Below are 22178 nucleotides of genomic sequence, written 5' to 3'. Positions count from 1 at the left end.
AAAAGGAAATTGGACTAGATAATCCCTAAAACATTTTTAGTATTGGTTTATAAACAAACATGTTACAAAAAATCTAACAGTACAAGGCAATAATGGAAGATATTTGAGAACATACCATATTCTCATTTGCTAAATAAAATATGTAATAGTTATTATTATGTGCACATATAATAACCATTATACATACAGTAAGTCCTCCCTTAATGTTGTTGGTAGGTTCTGTAACTTTAATGTTACCATAGGCTAATGTAAACAAGAGTTAAGTTCCTACGGCATTTCATATAACAAAACGATTTTGAATGAAATGTTTTTTGAGGACCTGTTGTATATGATAGATATATTTACACTGTATATTAATTACAGCTATAGAGCAGCAGTTCTCAAAGTGGGGTCCTTGGGTTAGCAGCATCAGCATCACCTGGGAACTTGTTAGAAATGCCAATTCATGGGCCTATCCCAGGCCTACTGAATCAGAAACACAAGGGGTAGGGCCCAGCAATCTGTTTTAACCACCCCCTCACCCCCAGGAGATTCTGATGCCCACTAAACTTTGACAAACTGTGTGCTATAGGAATTTGGAGCAGTGGTTCTCAAACTTGGCTGCACATTAGATTCATCTAGGAAAACTTTAGGTGTCCAAGACATCACTAGTTGCTCTGGCTCCCCAGGTACAGGCAATTTGGGAGTTGGGTTCAGGAGAGGGTGGCATGAGCACCTGTTATTCTCCAGCGGTGACAAACCTCAGAGGCAGGGAGTCAGCCAAAGCCATAGTTGAGTATGGTGGAAGGTGAAAAGTGGGTTTGGGTCTGGTTGGAAGGCCTTGAATTTCATGCTAGAAATATGGCCTTTAGATTATGGTAGAGGAAGGTCTTGGGGAAAGGGAGTGGATACTTGCAAGGTGTTATATTTGAAAGATTATTCTGGCAGCTATATGAAGGAGGGAGTGTGTCCAGAGTTAAACTTGTGGAAGTAGTCTAGGTGTGAAGTGATAATGGGTTAAATAAATATTGTAGAAATGAGATTATAAGGAAGAAAAAGTATGAAAGCTCTTTTGCAGGACAAATGGACAGGATTTGGTGACAGTTGGGGGAGTAAGGGGCAGTGTTAGAATGTCTTTGACTCAGGAGTTCCTCTCAAACTTCTGGGACAGCCAGTGCTATCAGAATTGTCATGTTTTATGGATCTGTACTTATTTTGCCCCCGCCCCCCATTGCTTTGATTTAGGAGTTCTAATTTGGGGAATGGGTGTTCCCCAGTAAGTTACATAAAAATAAAGAATTGTAGTCACCCAGAAAGTTACTCAAGGTCATCATGGCAGGGGAGCAAAAACCCTGCTTCTCTTAACGAAAGAATGCTTGGAGTTGTGGGAAAGTTGTAAACTTGGCAATGACTAATTCAAACCTATCAGTCAATTAAGTGAATTTTTATTTTATCATTTGTTTGATTTGGGAGTTGTTGTAATTGTCATTGAAAGGACATCAATCTCTGTATTTTGAAAACAAAACAAAAATACCATTGAACATTAGGGCAAAGGACAAAAATTTCAAGGTTGTACCTTTTGACTTCAGCAAATATTTGCTTCTCCATTTTTCTTGCTGGATTTTGTTCTTTTTTTGGCATTGTTTTCATTTGTTCCTAATGATGATAATTTTAGTTTCCTGTATTCTATTAGTGACAGCTTTTTAAAGTATTTTTAATGTTCTATTATTTTTTTTAATTTTCTACTTTTGTTTATTCTCATAAAGCTCATTAACCAGAAATTATGCAATAATATACACAGAAAAATAGTCTTTTAAAAAACCGTTTGACCCTCACCCATTTCTTCCACCCTCCTGTCTCTAGCAACTCCCAATCTGTTCTCTGTATATATGTGTTGGGTTTTTTGTTTGTTTGTTTTATTTTAGATTCCACGTATAAGAGAGATCATATGGTATTTGTCTCTATCTGACTACTTTTGCTTAGAATAATGCCCTTGAAGTCTCTTTGTGTTGTCAAAAATGGCAAGATTTTCATTCTTTTTTATGGCTAAATAATACTCCATTATATATACATGTGTGTGTGTGTGTGTGTGTGTATATATATATATATATATATATATATATATATATATACACAAATATATATATATGTATGTATAAAACAAAATTTTCATCCATTTATTTATTGATGGGCACTTGGGCTGTTTACAGATCTTAGCTATTGTAACTAATGCTGCAGTGAACATAGGGGTACATATATTCTTTTGAATTAGTGTTTTGGGTTTCTTCAGATATATCCCCAGAAATGGAATTGCTGGGTCAGAAGGCAGATCCATGTTTAATTTTTTGAGGAAATTCCATACTGTTTCCCACAGTGGCTGCACCAGTCTGCATTCCCAACAGTGCAGTAGGGTTCCCGTTTCTTCACATCCTCGCCAGCACTTGTTGTTTGTTGATTTGTTGATGATGGCCATTCTGACTGGTGTAAAGTGGTATCTCACTGTGGTTTTAATTTGCATCTCCCTGATGATTAGAGATGTTGAGCATATTTTCATGTGTCTATTGGCCATCTGTATGTCTTTTTTGGAAAAATATCTCTTCAGACCTGCCCATTTTAAAATCAGATTCTTTTTTTTTTTTTTTTTACTATCGAATTGTATGAACTTTTTATATACAGGGTGGGGTAAAAGTAGGCTTACAGTTGTGAGTATACAAAACAGTTTATTCTTATTGTTTATGAATTATTGTGTTATTTTCCATGCGAACAACTGTAAACCTACTTTTGCCCAACCCTGTATTATGTATATTAGCCCTTTTTCAGGTCTGTGATTTTCCAATCTTTTCTCCTATTCAGTAGGCTGCCTTTTCTTTATGTTGGTGGTGTCCTTTGATGTGCAGAAATCTTTAGTAGGATGTAGTCCCTTTTGTTGCAAAAGTATTCCCAATGTTTTAATACTCCAGTCAAAAAATAAATATACTGTACTATGTTGCTTATGCCCCCTTTCTGACCAAAAAAGTTCTTTAAATTTGCATCCAGAAATGGCCCATCAAAAGAGCTCCTTAGTGTTTACTTGGTGCATGGTGGAGGTGCTGCTCATCCTTCTCCCTTTGGTGACTTTATAGGTTATACCATACCCAGGAGGAAAAACCTTTTATTTACTAGTATGGAAACCTCTAAAGGCAAATTCAGAATTTTAAAGGATTACCTATATTTCAGTGCAAGATTTTAAAAATGGTTCACCACTCTAACTTTGGTGAATCTGTGCACTTTTAAGTTTTCTGAAGAGCCTATAAAAATCTAGGGAAAAATCTAGACTGATCACAACTTCAGACATGCAGTATATGTAGTAGATATATCTTTTAAAATAAACTTATATTTTCCCAAATTGAGTAAGGATAAACATTTCTTTCAAATTGTGAAGAATATTATGATTTTGTCATATAAAATAAATACAGAAATGTGTGGAATTGATGACCTTCTAGACATACTATACAGTATATCACCACATACAAATCATCAGATATACTGTATACTAAATCTTAATATAAGGACAAAAAAATAAGTTTTATTATATTTCTATAACATAATATCCTCTTGGTTTTTGCTTATTTATTAAGATATTGTTAAAGGTTTGATTATTTTGCAGATTTTGATTATCTTGACATTCTTAGAAAATGAGGCATCTTTCATCTGAACTGTTTATTTATACCAATAAATTATTTTGCCTAATGAGAGCCAGTTTATCAGTTCTTCTGCTAAAAGAAATGAGCCAGTGGCCATCTCATTTGTATTTATTATTGAATTTTATGGTACCACTTAAAATGTGTTTTGAAAGGTGCATATGCCAGTGTTTGTGACTACCATAGTGTAAACATTTGAATAAAAGTAGGATAAATGAGAAGTCTAAGCCGCCTGTTAGCATCACAAGTGAACCTAATTAAGATATTTGGGGTTCACCAGTCTTTGGTTTCTTAGGTGGGAGAGAATATTGTGAAGGACAAGCTTAAGGAATGGTTACCATGACGGTCACAATGAAAGAATTTAAAGGAGACAATGAATCTGTGGGGCTCATCCACTTTGATTCAACTAGCCTTTTAGGCTCATTCAAACAGCTGTTGTCTCTGGATTTTTTTTCCGCATAATTCACACAGTTGATTGGTGATTTGGGGACCATTTAAGCTTGGCTGACAGTAGTGATAGGGTTGCCAGTGTCTGTGACCACAATACTATTGTTAAACCTGAAGGAGAATGATTGTGCATGTTAAATATGACAGGAACATAGCTACTGGCTTCTTCTGTAATAATATAAATGATTTGTCTAATTTTACTTATTAATGCTGTCAGGATAGGATAAGATTAACATGATTTATTTAAAAGCATGACTGACCCTAAAGTGTTTGGGTTTTATTTTGGATTACTTTGCTGTCATCACATTTTATCCAGTGTGTTTGGCTGCCGTTCTGTTTTTATTCTTTGACTTGCGCAATATTGTCAACACAGTTTGTATTATGTCTGGTCAGAGGCGTACAATTACACACTGCAGATTCAAAAGTATATACAATTCTACCTGCCATGAGTGTCTTTATCCTCCCAATCCAACTGAATGTTACATGGAACACACTAGCACAGACAATAAAGTGAAACAGAACTACAAATCTTGTTAAAATCTTGCAGTCCTTTTTAATCATTCTTTGTGGTCTAGTTCTTGATGATGAAACTAAAAACAGGGAACTGAAGACTCCACTGGCAGGGACCCAAGTTGGACCCCAATGTGAGAGTCTTGCCTTTGGGACTTTCTCTCTTCTGCCCTCTGGAGTGTGTCAGGGATCATGACACGCAAGGACTACTCTGAAAGGGAGAGCCAGTCTGGTGGTTACTAGAAAACAAGTAATCTGCCACCCTACGCCCTAGGGTTCAAAGTTCAAAAGTTGAACTTTTAAGAGGTGGTGAGCAGACAGAGATAAGGCAGAGAAGGTACTGGCAGGGTTAGGGTCTTAGGGAAGAAGCTATCCTGGTTCTTTAAGTAGAGAACTGAATTGCTTCAAGTAGACAAGAAACTTCAAGAAACTTCAAGTTCCGTGGGACAAATGAGACATAACATGAAAAAAAAAAAAGCATATTTATATTATAGGATATGAAAATACTCCTTCTACTTAAGTATGGGTGGGAAGAGGACTAGAACTCAGTCACTTTCCAACATTTGCTTTTGAAAGTTAGCTCTTCACCACTGGTACAAATTCACCTTACTTTGGACTTTTGACCTGGTAGACAAGAACCCTGACTCCGTAGTCAGCAGACTTGTCTATTTTATCTTCAACAATGACAGATGTCATTAAGATCTCTAAACAGATGAACCCATTAGCCTATTGAGCTAACCAGACCAGCTATTTATTTTCCAGTACATTAACAATTTTTAAGAATCTACAACCACTGCTTGTTTGGTCATCCTGGAAACGGTTGATTGGGGGCCAGTGGAGGGCGGTTATAAGCCTGGTTATAATCCGTGGTTTATGTTTGTCCTATTTCAGTCAGTAGGTAACTTGTTGAGAGCCTCCTATATGCCAGGCACTGTTCTGGGCATGGGATTAGATCAGTAAATAGAACAGACAGAGCCCTCCTCTCAGGGAGCTGTCCTTTCCTCAGATTTCATTTGCTCTGTGTACATTTCACAGTTGATATAAAAGTGCTTTTGGGTATGAGTTTCAGGATTTCACACATTGCGGATAATACAGTGATCACACATCCTGTTTCCTGCGCCCCAGCCAGTCCTTTCTGAATAATGAGGGGTGGATAATAAGGGGTATGACAGGGCCTGTGGGGAGGGCAGCAGGTCGGAGTGGTTTGTCTTTGTGCTGTGATGGGGAAAGCACGGGGCACACGTGTTTCCTAGCAATGTGATGAGGAGGAGCCATGAGCACTAGGATGAGCCTGCTCACCAGCCTGAGTCCTAATCCTGTTGTTGATTGGAGATAACTTCAGAGGTCACAGGGCACCTCATCTCCATAGCAACACCTCTAAATATTCCTCTGGTGACCTGTGTTCTACATTCTGTCTGGATCTGAGCCCTCCTGTGGCAAAATATTCTAAAGATTTTAAAAAGAGGGGGAAAAAGATTCAACTGACCTATTCTAAACGACTGAGTCATTTGTTTTGATTACCCGGGTGATTGCCAAATGTTAATTTAAAACTGAAATAGGCCATGAGCTCACTCCGCTAACAATGCTGAGTGTTTGTGCTAATACAGCTTGATAATGAGGTGGCCAGATCCACTGTCAGTGCAAATGTTATATGATAAACAGATATTTGGGGAAATATGCAGAACATCTTGGCAGTTTTCCTTTAACTTTAAAGGTTGTGAATACAAAGTAAATAGAACGCATTACCATGACCCATTTCAAAGGAAGTTGACTCTTTCTTGAGAATTTCAAAGTTTTCTTCTGAAGAGATAACTTTGCCTCTTGGTTTTCATTTTCTTCCTAACTTAGGCACGTTGGAAGTTATTGACAACTACATCCATCTCTTGCCAAATACATCGCATTGTCCACATATCCAGTGTGAGGTAAGCACTACTAATAATCCCAAATTCTTACAACTGATCTCCAGCCTTTCAATTTGTGGTGGTACGGTCAACATTGTGTGAAGTGTTTTATTTGTACAGTAGATTTAAGAGGGTTCATTTTAATTGACCCAGCTATTATCACTGCTTATTCTAAATATTAGCTCTCTAGGGAATGCCTTTTCAAGGGAAAAAATCTTTTTTTTTTTTTTCATTTAATTTGGGGGCATGAAAAGTGAATGTGCCAAACACAACAGAACTGTTAGAAGGTCTGCTTGAAAATAAAAGATCTGCTCATGTCACAACATGAACAGTAGGGAGCAGGAAATCTGCATGGAGCAAATACTGAGATGGAGGGGAAAGACTCTTGCTAACAGCTGTGAGGAGGTTGGGCTGACCAAGTCAACTGTCAGGGAAGGGAGCTGAGGTTCAGGATGCCTCTGTAAAATCGGGTGATAGGAAGGCCAAAAAATGCTTCCATTGGGTTAGATTAACATGAGCCAGGAGACCTTTTCTTATTAGTACTAAAGTTCAGAGCACTGCTGCACTGGTGGGAATAGCCAGATTGACCAGCCGTTTCATTTAACACATTGATAGGCGTCGTTTTTCCTCTTAATTTAGCCACGGTGGCTTATGTCTTCTCCGTGATGATCCAGAGTTAACCATTTCTCTCTTTAAGAGACTGGATATTCACCTTTGAAAATAATGAAAGGAGGGAATCTCAAAGATGGTTCACCCAGTCTTTCTGTTTTTGTGCCCCGGTCTCCATGCGTTTATGAAAGAGGATAACATTTGCCTTCACCAGACCAGCCAGGATTTCTAGTTTTATTCATCAACAGGTTTTTGTCTTCCCCTCCCCTTGCCCTGCTTCCTTGCACCGTCGCACATTTAACGTAGGTCCTTGTATCTCAGTTAGGGTACACATTCAGTAGGTGGCAGTAGTTGCATTCTTATGTCTACTTGCTGCAGAATAATCTACAGATTTAAAAAATAAGCTCCAGTAGGAGGTGTGACTCTCTGACCCTCCTGAGGAACCATTCTCAGGGCAGGTGGAAAGCACTGAACTCTGCCTGAAGAGCAGAGACTTTAGCTCTGAGCCCTTTCACAACTCCTATTTTTATTTTCCCAGAGAAACAGAGATTAGATGATTCAAGGAGATATACAGATGGGAAAAGCATCCTCCTACCAATTTAGTTGGAAATCCTGGCTACATGAAACTTGGCCACTCACATGCATTGTTTGCTCTTAGTCATTCCATAACAATCTGCCACTTTGACAAACTTCATTAGTAGAAAACTTCAGCATACAGATAATGTACCATGGAATTGTACGCTTGAAACCTACATAATCTCATCAACCCTTTGAGTGCCAACGTCGCTGTGAGCAACACTGACAAATTTTCCGAAAAGTGCCAGCGTTGGTCCCAGCGACTTTTTTGACGGCTATAAATGTAAATAAGAATGGAATAATTTGTATTTTATGTTTTGTTCTTTTTTTTTTTTTTTGTACCTCAGGTTACATATTGATATAATTTTTTTTCTCATGTTGATCCAAATTTTGACTTACACTTGGCATTCAAAGGGTTAAATATTGTCATCCCAATAAATTTAATTTAAAAAATTTTAAAGGATAATAAAACTTAATAGAAACGGTGTACAGGACCAGATTCTTAAAATGGAACCTTTTAATTGAAGCTTTTTGAAAACATGTTTAAAGTGGTTTTGTGATATTAAGAATACTCCGATAACATCTTAAATTTGACCAAAACTTGGGTTTTCTTTTAGAGCAGTGAGGTTCTCAGCTGATTTGTTAAGTATAATCTGTTAAATTCTGTTTCACCATGACAGAAATATATAGGATTGATGTAAAACAGTTTAGTCATGATGCAGTTGTATCTTGTGATCTTTCTTCCTTTCATTCATTCATTCAGCCCTACTATGTGCCAGGAGTGTGTAGGAGTGAGCAAAACAAAAATAATAATACATTTTGGTTTGATAATCTTCAAGTGTAGGACATTGCTAGATTATTTTCCCTTTTGCAGATGAGGTAACTGAAAATTGATTTACCTTTTTACATTAAATCGCCCAGTATTGAGTATACCAGTTTGGGTTCAGGGGTATAAATCAGAATCCCTATGTCCAGTCTCCTGTGATGTATGCCACCTCCGTAGATCTAGCACGGGCAGATAATAAAGGATGCAGTAATTGCTGGGGATGCAGCTGTGCCTGGAATTCAAATGCCCCCAAATGAAAACAAATGTAAATAGTGTAATTCACACTCTATTTTTTAAAAGTTTGTTTGGAATAATTGAACAGCTTAGGAAAATGGACTTTGCAGGTTGCACAGGAGGATTATTTTGTTTTTTAAATGATGTGTCCAATTTTATGTTTAACACAGCATTTATCACAGGTTAAGTTTATAATTGAAGAGTTTGAAATTATTGTATTTGTCTGTCTTTTAGTTCTGGAAATACTTGGAACAAAAACTTGAATACGATAATTCTTAACACATACTTGAGCTGGGTACTCTTATTTGCTTCCATGGTAGGGACATTATTTTTAATTAAACATGTATTTCACATCTAGAAAATATTTTTATCACTGACATATGATCACTTTCATTATTGATTTGGCAGCTTTAATAATCACAAAACACAAAAATTTAAAATATAGTTCTCATAGTGATTTGATTTGTACCATTTATATTGATGTGGCCTCTATCCTTGGTGCACTAGCAGTAAGCATGAAAATCAGTATAGATGGGTTACACAAACTTAAAGAGTTTGGAAATCATTAGTCTAGAGCCAAGGTCTCAAACTGGTGGACTGGATCTGGCACACAGAGGTGTTCTTTTAACATTTTAAGTGGATTGCCAGCATTTAAAAATATAGATGTTTTACATTTTCAAAAATCCAGATTTTCAGCTTCCCTTGAAATATCAGGAGATCTGGCAACATCGAGCCTGCCTGCATTCCTATTTGGTAACACTATGCTGGAGCCAAATATCTGCTGTATCTTTAGATGGAACATGAACTCTGAAATTTGCCAGTCTTCACCATTCTGTTATTTCCTTGATGCTAAGGACAAGGGCAGTTGCCATTATCTGAATGTTTTACTCATTTATAAGGAAAACCTACTTAGCTCTTATAGGTCTAGGTGAAATTGAGGCTTCAAACTTAGACCTATCCTTTCTCTCAAAATAACGGCCTGTTGCTTTTCAGGAGCACGATGTTGGATATTGTTCATTTTAAGGGGATGCATTACATGGGCTGAGGCTAAACATTTGAGGGGAGTGATACCTTCTGGTGGTGCCTGATGAAGAGAAGGAGCATCACCAGAATTTGGAAGATTCCTGTGGTCCACCCCAGTACTTCTCAGACTTGAACATGTAAATTCTGATGCAGCAGATCAGGGGTAGGGCATGAGATTCTGCTGTTCCAACAAGCACCAGGTTATACCACTGATAGTCTGAGGACCCACCTCTCTTTGAGTAGCAAGGGGACTCTACCCTAAAGGCAGTCATGCAATGATGGTTCTAAATATCTTATGGGGGGGGTGGGGGCGCTGAGAAAGAGAAGAATATCTTAGCCAGGCTATTTGGGGTTGAATCTTTATATATAAACCTGTGTTCACTTCTAGTTGCAACATGGCAAGTTAAATAGATTATTTTTAATACAACATAGCCCATTTAAACTATAAACATCACTTTTATTTTAAAACTTCTTTCAAATTAAGTGCTTCTAGTGAAAAATAAAGCTAGATATTAAAACTCAAGAATCATGAAGTGGGGATTAGAGCTTTTTATTTTATAATTATAGGAGAATGTATATATGAGATGCTTAGAAAACTTATAAATAAAACCACAGAAAATAGATAATTATCAAATCTCTGGATATAAGATAACCTTGTAAGCTATAAAATGATAGAATAGTTCAGGAAGGAAGAGTTGAACACACTCAAATATATAAAAATTTGCTGACTTCCAGCCAAGATGGAGGCATAGACAGACACGCTGTGTCTCCCTCCACAACTAAGGAATACAACTACCACAAAACTAGAGACAACCAGAAGTTCCAGAAAATCAAGCTGCATGGAAGTCCAGCAAACAAAGATATAAAGAAGAATACTCATCCAGACAGGTAAGAGGGGTGGAGCCGCAGCAGAGAGGAAGTGGTGTGGTGGTGGCGGCAGCAGGCTGGTGGAAAGTGCAGTCACAAGTTTTAAGAAATAGGGAGACACCTGGGGAGCACTCCCAGCACCAGACCAGACCATGCAGCTCATGGCTCTAGTGCCAACAAAAATAAAGCTGCATTACTTCTGACTGTTCAAACCAGTGGGGGTTGGAGTGGAGGAAGGAACTGCCGGTCTCTCAGCAGAGTCCACTTGTTTAAAGAGCCCCCATGGTCCTAGAACGTCCGCAGACCCACCCACTCTGGGAACAATGGCCAGGGCAACAGCTAGAGAGGTGCCAGTCCCATACAAAAGTGGGAGAAGTGCATGGAAAAGGAGCAAGTGCTGAGCAAGTGGTAGTGTTCCCTCTCAGACCCCTCCCCCAATACAGCGCCACAACATGGTGAAACGGGTCACACTAAGGGTCCGCCCCTTACAGCGTAACAGATGTGACAGCTCCACCTAGGACACAGAGGCAAACAAACACAGGACCCTGTCAAGATGAGGAGACAGAGACATGTGGCCCAAAAGAGGGAACGGATCAAGGTTCCAGTGGGAGAACTAAGTGATGAGGAGATAACCAACCTAACAGAAGCAGAGTTCAAAACACTGGTGATAAGGATGCTCACAGGCTTGACAGATATGCTTAAGTATGGCAAAAGCATAAGAGAAGAAGTGAAGGCTACGCGAAGTGAAACTAAGAAAAATCCACACAAAACCAATGGTGAAGGGAAGGAAACCGGGGTTCAAATAAATGATTTGGAACATAAGGAAGAAAAAAGAACAGTCAACCAGCGCAGAATGAGGAAACAAGAATTGAAAAAAAGTGAGGAGAGGCTTAGAAACCTCTGGGACAACTTTAAACATGCCAACATCTGAATCATAGGGTTGTCAGAAGGAGAAGAGGAAGAGCAATAAATTGAAAACTTACGTGAAAACATAATGAAGGAAAACTTCCCTAATTTGGCGAAGGAAATAGACATACAAGTCCAGGAAGCAAAGAGAGTCCCAAAGAGGACACATCATAATTAATATGCCAAAGGTTGAAGATAAAGAGATCATCTTAAAAGCAACAACAGAAAAGAAGGTTACCTACAAAGGGGTACTTATTAGACTATCAGCTGATTTCTCAAAAGAAATTTTGCAGATAAGAAGGGACTGGCAAGAAGTATTCAATGTGATGAAAAGCAAGGACCTACAACCAAGAGTGCTCTATCCAGCAAAGCTATCATTTCCCAGACCAGGTAACGCTAAAGGAGTTTATCATCACCAAGCCATTATTGTATGAAATGTTAAAGGGACTTATTTAAGAAAAAGAAGATCAAAACTATGGACATTAAAATGACGACAAACTCACAACTATCAACAACTGAATCTAAAAAAATAAGAACAAAATCCAAGTAAGCAAACCAGAATAGGAACAGAATCATAGGTATGGGGATCATGTGGAGGGTTATCATCAGGGAGGGGGAAGGGGGAGAAATGGGGAAATGGTGCAGGGATTAAGAAGCGTAATTGGTTGGTACAAAATAGACAGAGGAAAGTTAAGAATAATATAGAAAAGGGTGAAGCCAGAGAACTTACATACATGACCTATGGACATGAGCTAAGGGAGGGTGGGTTTGTTGGAGGGGAGGGGGATACTGGGAAGAGGGGAGAAAAGGGAAAAGAAATTGGGTCAACTGTAACAACATAATCAATAAAATATACTTTAAAATTTTTACTAAGACAGTAGATCTTAAGTATTCTCACCACACACACACGAAGGTAACTCTGAGGTGATGGGTATGTAAATTATTTCACAATATATATGTATGTCAGGTCATCGTGTTGTACCTTAAATATGTATAATTTTGTTAATTATACTTCATTAAAGGTGGAAAACACACCAGGAAAACTTTGTGGTGAATTTGACAAGATAATTTCCATGTTATGAAGGCTCATATAGATCATAAGGCCTGGCACAGGCCTGACATGGTAGATGTCCCATAACTGTTGGCTGAGTGAATTCTGCAGTAGGTAAACATGCAAAAAGCACTCACATTAAATCACAAAGTAAATGTATGGAGGAACTTTCCGTTTCTCTGGTATGCAAAAACAAACTTATTCAGATGCCAGCAAGGTACATTTTTCACCTATTAAGTAAAAACAAAAAGAAAACCCTTTGCTAACAAGGTTACCTTGAAACTGCTAAATACTGACTCATTGCTGGTAATATTGTAAATAGGTTAAAAGCCTTTTGGAACATTATTTGGTAATATGTACAGCAAAAGTCATGAAGATTGGTACCACTAGATCCAGTACTCCTACTCTGGGAAGTGTATTCTAAGAAACAAACTGTCCTAAGAAAAGAAGGCAAAAAGCTAAATGTTGTGGGTATTCATCACAGTGTTATTTGTGAGGACACAAAATTAGAAAGACTTTAAGTGCCCAACATTAGAGTAATGATTCATTTCTTCATCAAATATTTTTGATTAAGTAATTATGATACTCTATACAGTGGAATTCCATAAATCTGTTCAAAATTATAATCCTGATGCTTGTGGAGCAAAAATCTATTTGTACAATATAGTCTTAAAAAAATCCAGGACATAAAATTGTGTATGTGCTAGTGATTTATACCTTTATAAAGAGATATGTGCACATGGACAAGAACTAGAAGGCACATGGAGGTTTTATTTGTATTATTGTCCTCTTGTTTACACTATAAGTATATACTCACTTAGAGGTTGAGGATCTTCAGCTTTTTCCTTCTTAAATCAACTCCATATTGCAAAGCAGCAATATTCCCACTGGTCACACAGTGGCTGTTTATTAAATAACTCTGAAAAATCAGAGCCTAAACATAGGGCTTTGATAATACAGTTCCTACTTGCTGCTTTGTTCCATCATCCTCAGCTCCTGTTTTTCTTTCTTCTGTTTCCTGTGGTTGGTACAGAGGCATCTGGGCGTCCCACATGACAACGTATAAATATTTGTCTCAGAGCTCTTCATTAATGTGTAGAAGTGCCAGGGAGTGAATCTTATGTCTAAAGACTCAGTGTACACTGAAGTAGAACCATAATGGAACCATAATTCAGGGACAATGCCTATTTCATCTTCTGGTTTCATTTAGGTATATAACAAAAATTCCCTCTGTTGTCATGAGCCTTCTTTCAGCATCTCCTTCCCTCCAGTTGTACAAGGTCCATGTTTCAGATATACTTGTTTCCCTGCTGTAAGTATACTTTTCTCCTTTAATTAGGTCTGTTACTTCATGTCTGTTTTTCTTTTTTGACATGGTTTCCTCTGGCTTTAGTGCCACATATTTTCCCCATATGTCATTGCCTCTGGAGCTTCATGTTGCAATCGTTTTTCAAGGGGAACAGAGAGCACATTACGAAGGGGGTAGCTCTTGACTCCTTGCCTGCCCTTTGCCTGCTTGAGAGTTTCTATTTCTTTTGGGCCTAGTTGTGTTTGGTTTTGTAGTCTTCATCGTCAGTTATGTTTGGACTGAAAGATACTTAAGTAAAAATAATGTTAAGTCAAAAGATATGTCTGGCAAAGGTGCAGCACATTTGTTAAGGTTACTGGTTTATTTATCTCCCCTGTCTCTATGGTGACTAAATCCAGGGCGGGGATTTAATGGACTTAATTTTGACCTCTTATACATCTCCTAACTTTCCCAGCCTCTGATGTAGAAGGAATTCATTTTCACTTTAGGAGAGAAACTTCCCTACTTAGAGAAAAGATTCTAACTGGACTCTTGAAAAGTGAAGCCTCCAGAGCCTTCAGTTTTTATGCTGTCTTCGATCAAAGTTCATATAGCACTTGAAAAGAAAGCTGAAAAGTCTTTTAGATAAACACACATATGCACACAACATTGCTAATAGTCCCAGGAATTAATTTTCTTTTCAGTGAAATGAAATATTTAGTTAATGCAGCCCTGACCGGTGTGGCTCACGTGGTTGGGCATTGTTCCGCAAAGCAATAGGTTGCTGTTTCGATTCCTGGTCAGGGAACCTGCCTCAGTTGTGGGTTTGGTCCCCGGTGAGGGTATATATGAGAGGCAACCGATTGATGTTTCTCTCCCTCTGTTTCTCCCTCCCTTCCCTTCTCTCTAAAAGTAAACAACTTTAAAAAATAGTTACCGTTAATGGACTATGTAAGAACTTGTTCTAAAAGAACCTTTTATAAGAATATTAAATCAATGGGAACATTGATATATTACAATTTTATTTCTTAAAAGTATCTCCTTTATTGATTACAGGGTTATAAATTTGCTTGCATATGTGTGTTCCAGCCATATTTCAGAGTTCAAGTGAATTAAACTGTGCTATGGAAGTCCGCAATAAAGGTTGGGCTTGACTGGGATTGCCATGGAGGACGTCAGATCTGGACAGTGAAATTCAAATCTAGTGTTCATCTGTATCTAATTGATAGGAAATGAAGACTTCTAAGGTAGCTACAGTCAAACCATCTTAAACCTCAGTTGGTTCAAATGACCCTTTAAAACTTTATCCTCTCTCATATGATCCTTTAAGATTTACAAGGATACTCCAGTTTTAGAAATTTAATAATTTATACAAGGTCCAGTCAGAGTGTTTTATTTTATTTAAGGCTAGTGTATAGTGTGTTAGTTTACTCATGGATAATTTATTTGCAAGTCCTTTCATCTTCTCTAGAAACAAACTCACATATGTGAATTTTCTTTAAAACCAGAACAAAGGAGTCAGTAAATGATAAGGATTGCACAAAAGCTGAGACAAGGAAAGCGACATGTGCCCTTTTGCATCTTTATTCCCCAGTATATGGTATTAGAGTTCAAATCTGGCATCAGCTTAAGTTCAAGTCTAGCAGGAACTTGTGAATACTTATTTTTATTAGGATTTTTTTAACATCAACTCTTGTGTTAATAGGGCAAAGACGTGAAGCCGACAACAGACGCTGGTAGAAGAGATCCTTATTTGGAATATGTGATACTCATTAAGTTCTGGGGTTGAAACCTTGACTGATGTGTCTTGTAACTGTGAACTTAGAAAATGTATTAGGTTAAGGTCATAGCTAAATCATAAAAATTTTATGATGGTCAGTACGATAAGCATAGCTAAGGTCAAAACTTTTACAGAAATCAAAATGTTAAGGTCCGAAGCCCTTAATGCTTGAGAAAGGGTAGTGCATTTCTCATTATCCTTGTCATCATCATCATTTTCTTATCAACCTTAATGTGTTGAAAGCCCAGTGTAGAGAATGGTGCTAATAGTAGTTGTAATTTATTGTATTAGTTCTTTACTTGTTGATATTTTAGTTTTGTTTAAACAGCTCTAAAGATCAAATCAGTTTAAATAAAAAAGGATTAAATACATAAAATATATTTAGAATAGTAGCCTCATTCTCTCATCCTATCAGCGAGACAGGCTTCACACTTTGTACAGCATCTCTCAATGAGGGATATTCATTTATTGGATGAAAATTACTTTTAACAGTTCTTCACCTAAATAGTAAAGCAGTGGTTTTAGGTAGTTTGCTGAGAATTTGTGGTCTTTGTGAGTCTGTGGATATCTCTTAAACCATTTAATATGACCATTTTTATGGATTCTTCAGGGTTATAAATTAATAATTTACTTAAGATATTTCCAGTGTTTCTTTCCCAGAACTAATGGAGCATTTTCTGTGGATTCTAATGAGAGTTTGCATATGTAGTTGTCAGCATACATGGGTGAGGGGATTCACAATCTATAGCATCTTTTGCTCAGTAAGTGGTTCAGCTGCTCATTGGAGACGATGACCTCCACCCTTGGCATTGGGCTCACATGATAGATTTGCACCTGAAAACAACACAATTTGTTCCATTATTTTTACCCCATCCTTTATGTCCCCAGCTATGTCTTCTGGATTGTCAGTCCTCATAGACTTTACACAGGATCTTGACAAAACCTCTTTGGTTCTCTCCTGGGTATTTTCCATTTTATTGTGGGGACAATCTAAGGCAACCTAACAAGAGCCAGGATTTGGTTGGGATTGCTGCCTTAAATTGTACTCTGCTTTCCTCAGAAAACTGAAAGCTCCCTGGGAGCAAGAATACTGATGTTTTCTCTGATATCTTCCCCGTCATTTATTATTTAATGCCAGAGACTTAGTAGGCATTTACTAGAACTACAATTAATTAAGTGAAAGGCATTTTATAAATTACAAAGCACAGCATTACCTCAAGATCTTTGTTTGACTCCCTGTTCCTCTCATATCAGTATTCTGACATTATTGGAGCATATTCTTGAATAGAGCGGTCCCTCCTACCACATGGCATCATTTTTCCCAATATTTTATTTTGAAATTTTATAAACAGAAAAGTTGAAGTTACACAGTGAACATTCATTCCCACCACCCAGCTTCTACAATTAAATGTTTTACTATATTTGCTTTATCACAAACCCATCCATCCATTGTTCTATCTTAATTTTTTGGATGCATTTCAAAGTAAACTGCAGGTATTTGTACACTTAAACATGCATGTTATTGTATGGTTTCAATTTTGACATACTTAGACCTGCTATCAGATTTGCTAAGATTCTGACATTGATTTTGCTAGTGGCTAAGAAGAGACTATGTAAGTTGAATGTGAAATAATCTCTGTTTTCAAACTCTGGGGAGTTTTTATTTATTTTTAACTACCAGCAAACATACAAACACATACATAACACTGTGTCTTTTCCCTTTACCCCCACATTACACAGTCAGGTTGTATTGTTGAAACTCGGAAGGCCAGCCTAAGCCATAGAGGGTCTTGTTTATATGTGTAAAAATGGAGATTTGGAGTTGAGGATAGTGAGACAGAACACTAAAGTGAGCTACTATAAGGGAGGGGGAAAGCGATTTAGAATCCGGAAGTTATCCACAGGATACAAATTATATATATAAGTATTGAGAGATTTTAATGGCTGTTTTTATTATCTAAGGGTCATAGATTTAATAAACACTAACAGTACAAATAGAGTCCTTCTAACTTAGTGGTTTTTGCATTATAGTCCATGGAACCCTGGAATTCATAGAAATGTTTTTAGAGGTTTTACTGCCATTTGAATTAGACTTTTAAAAGTGTATTGAACTATTTTAAAGAACTAATAAAAAAACACATAATTCAGCAGTGTTTTGTAGTAAATGTTAGCATATCTGGAGAACGCTTACTGATTGACTTTGAAATAAGTAAAGGTTATGATTGTCAGCTTAAAATACAATTTTGAATAACACTTATCTGTCATCCATCAAAGCCAGGGTAATATTTCTGTTGTGGGAATAAAGACAAAAGGTCTTCAGCAAGACCATTACACTAAAGCCCACAGTGTTAAGGAACTGGCCTGCGAAAGCTGAAGTTACATTTTGGTTTCCAGTTACCATGAGCACTTATCCATCTGTTATATTTAGATTTTTTTCTAGTACCTTTAGAAATTTGGAAACAGATGAGTATATGCTTTCAACTTGAAATGACCATAAAAGGGGAAAGGTAGTTAAGAGGCTGGAGGCTGGCTCCAGTGTCATCCCTCAGTGGGGTGTGTGAATGCATTAGGGAACTTTCAAAAAAGGTCTTTCTCTTGGCCCGTAGCTCAAATTGCTCAACATAAGTCTGAAAATGTATGTGGGTAATATTGTAGTTCATTATACGATTTTTATGGCTTCTTTGATTATGCCTGAAAAGCCTTACAAGAGCTTTGGCAGATTACTTTCACTTGGAGACTGTGGTACTCCCTTTGGTCCCTTCATTCAGATCGTACCACATTCTGTGCCTGTAGTCTCAAATGCCTTCTGGAGGCCAGTACCTGCTTGTGTGTAGTTGCAGTTAGTTCTTAAAATGTTTGCTTATCTATAGTTATTTTTCCCCTGGCATTTTATTGTGAAGATTTTCAAAGTTGAAATGATTTTGCAGTGAACACATACATACCTATCATTAAAAAAAATTACTACACTTGTTTTATAACATCCATCCATTTGTCTATCCATCGATCTCTATTATTTTCAGATGCACTGCAAAGTAAATGTAGATTTTAATTCATGTATTTTATACACCTGGAGTCTGGCTTTTCAGGCGTTATACAGATTGCATAAATTGTCATAGAGTCCTGTGAAAATTGTAAAATAAATGCCCATTTTACTGGGGAAAATTTTTAACGTCTTATTTTAAAAGTAACAGCTTTTCTGGAATTTTGGCATACAATTGGAGAAGAATACTGGCTTATTTTAAAATCTGAACTTTAGTATGACTTAGACATTGCTGACCCCTAATAACGAGAGGGGGTATACTTGTAAATAATTTTTTCATTATTGAGACTGGAGCCATACAACTTCCAGTTCTTATAGAGAGACAAGATCATCTTTAAAAGTGTTATGAACATCAAGTATTGGTCATTGTGGCAAAATGTATTGGATTTGGAAAGCAGAGGAGTAAGTTAATTGAGGACTAAATTGGTCTATGCTGGATCTGATCCCAAACCCTGGTGTCAAGGTGTTAAGTGCAAATTATTCAAAAACATTCTCGTTACTCTTGGAACACTAAGACTGGGATGGAGATGAAAGATACTAGTGTATGCCTTTTGCCCCTAATTTAAGCAGAAAGCACTCCCTGAGTTCTTGCAAAGCTGCGTTGTTGTTCCCTTTATTCTCAATCCCCAGAGTCATGTCCAAACACTCTCCCTGGGTCTGGGCAGGAGTGGGGGTTGGCTGGGTATATTTCCTTCTGGAAGTCTTCACTTGCACTCTTGAGGTAGCTGGCAGGAGATCCCTTAAAAGCATTTCCAGGCTGTTTTTCCCACTCCCTTATAGGGGTTAATCCTGTAATTTCCACTTCAGTTTCTAGCTGCTGTTGCTTGGGTAGAAACAGATCTTTGCTGTGTTTCCAATCTCTGGACCTTTCAAGAAAATTTAATGTATAACAATAGAAATTAGAATAATAAATCTTTGGGAGCAGGGGTTGGGTGCAGAATATGGGTGGGGGACTTATTGATTAGATATATTTTAAATGTGTAGATCATGAATTTAAAAAATATGTATAGGAAGTTGTAAAAAATTTACCAACTCCTTCAGACAAACACTAGCATTTAAAAGCCATAAAAGCTCCTTGGCACTGTGGAATAATATTTACTTTGTTCTTGGAAGAGACGATTAGGTTGTAAAGGTTTGATTCCCCTTCCACTGACTTGCTCTTTGCTCTCAGAAAGTGACTGACTTGTTCTGTGATGGCTTTATAAGCACTGATAATAAAATTGATTTACTGCATATAGTATAATAGAGAAGTTTAAGACTATGTATGGTTGCTCTTAGGCCTCAAGCTTTTGGAATTATTTAAAAAACATTTGTATATTAACATATATCAGATTTAATATTATTTGAAAAAAAGTTGCTTTGTGTATGAATACTTTATATTCTATAGTTCATATACAAAGGACCATCCTAAATTAGATATTTTGACAAATCAGTTTAGAAAATTCATTTTACTGCAGAACATGTTTAAAACACAGAGAAACTGATTAGACTATGTACTTATTGCTAGCAGAAAAGTGGAAAGTGCCCTAGATTTATGATTAGGACAGGTGATAGTACATGAGCTTCTATTCTTAGCTTAACCTTGCCCCCTCTCTTAAGGCAAGACACTTCATCTTTAAATGTCTCACTTTATCCACCTATAACACCTGTAGTCTTATTTAATGAAAACAGTACCTGGTTTTTATTTTGATAGCCTTTGAAGACTTGATGTAGAAAGTGGCATGGAGGTTCAAATTCTTATGTAGAAATTATTTGTATATTGAATGATAATCTTGACAAATTAGTAATTACTACATTTAGAAAGTTACAACTCTGGAGGGAATTGATATTTGATATTGTTGTCCTGTGTGTTCTAAGTTACCATCATAACAGTAGGAAAATAAACTCTGTCTTGGCTGTGTTACAAAGGGATTAAATCACTTCTTCAAGTTGTTACTAAATCTCCAGTTCTTTCAACAACAGAAATAAAAAGTGCTCCTTGTTTTACTTAATTTTTCTGGAATAAAAGTCTTCTAACTATCCTTAGCTTATTTTTTTCTTTTGTTGAGAGCTTTCCGAGTTATTCTCTTTGTAAAGAACCATGTCAGTTACTTAAAACAACTAAAATTACCAACTACAAACATGTAGAGGAGTATGCTTTTGATTTTTAGATCAAAGCAGAGAACTAAGATTATGTGGAGCTTACTTATTTTACATTTGTTCCCAGCTACTTGTGGCTTTGCAAAGAATTAAATATTAACTAAATATCAAGAGGATTAAACAGCTATACCCTAAGTAAAACTAAAATATCCATGTGACTATTTTGTCAGTTCCATGCCTGCAAAGTTTGGGATAAATTGAAAGAGAGAGAGGAGAGAGAGAGACACAGAGGGGAGAGAGAGAATATATCCCTATCATGGAGATTGTCATTATTTTCACATTGATCTGCTACTAGATTTGTATGGTGTGTGATAAATGTGTGTGTTTATTGTGAGAATTGTGTGAATCATGTCAAATTAAATGCACTTGAAAAATTAGAAGACAGTTACCTACTAAGGTAGAAAGCTTGATTTATATATAACTGACCCTCAAACCACACGGGTTTGCACTGCACGGGTCCATTAATAGGCAGATTTTTTTCCAGTAAATACTGTAAATGTGTTTGCCTTATATTTTATTAATTATGCTATTTCATTGCCCCAATTTCCCCCCCTTTTCCTCCTCCACCTAGCACCCCACACTCTCTCAGGCAATCCCCCCAACATTATTCATGTCCATGGGTCGTGAGTATAAGTTTTTCAGCTACCCCATTTCCTATGCTGTACTTTACGTCCCCATGGCTCTTCTGTAACTACCTATTGGTACTTCTTAATCCCCTCACCTTATGATTTTTACATGACATTTTCTTTTCTCTAGCTACCTTTATTGTAACAATATAGTATATAATACATATAGCTTACAAAATGTGTTAATGAATGGTTTTGTTGTGAGTAAGGCTTCCAGTCAAGAATAGGTTATTAGTTAGTAGTAATGTATTGGGGGAGTCAAAAGTTGTAGGTGGATTTTTAACTATGTGGGGAGGGGGGTCAGTGCCTCTAACCCCCATGTTGTTCAAGGGTCAACTGTATATGTATATGTATGTATGTATGTATGTGTATATTCTTTTACAAATATATTACTTGGATACTACTTTTCATACAGTACTTGAACACATGATTTAATTTGCTTCCTAAATCAATTATGTAGGGAAAGCAGGGCAGTATTAATGTCCCCATTTGATCAGTGAGGAAGACAAACGTAACTTGGCTAGTGAGCAGCTCCCCAAAGTGAGAGATTCCATCTGGGATTTTTTATTCTATGTCTGTTGCTCTTTTCTTGAGTTACAAAAGAGTAGTCAACAAAACATTCACTGTTCTTTTCACTAAATGAAAGCTTAAAATTCATTTAACTTTTATACTGTTGTCTGAATTTATTTTTACAAA

At 37.0% G+C, this 22178-nt stretch overlaps 1 protein-coding gene across 2 annotated transcripts in view; it reads left to right on the top strand.

Moving 5' to 3' along the window:
* The window catches only part of FHL1 (four and a half LIM domains 1), a 60354-nt gene that overhangs the window by 14485 nt on the left and 23691 nt on the right, over positions 1–22178 (top strand). Inside the window, exon 2 of one of the 2 annotated variants that reach the window (XM_090264579.1) lies at positions 6465–6538. The gene's annotated coding sequence lies outside the window, so the exon portion shown is untranslated. Of the gene's footprint in view, positions 1–6464; positions 6539–10601; positions 10674–22178 lie in introns of those variants that run through there. The other variant, XM_090264581.1, reaches the window with a different exon arrangement.

This window comes from Furipterus horrens, unplaced genomic scaffold (genome assembly GCF_987537825.1).
Source record: "Furipterus horrens unplaced genomic scaffold, mFurHor1.1.pri manual_scaffold_17, whole genome shotgun sequence".
Taxonomy (NCBI): domain Eukaryota; kingdom Metazoa; phylum Chordata; class Mammalia; order Chiroptera; family Furipteridae; genus Furipterus; species Furipterus horrens.
Note: the sequence above shows the minus strand (reverse complement) of the source record. Positions and strands in the feature narration are given on the sequence as shown.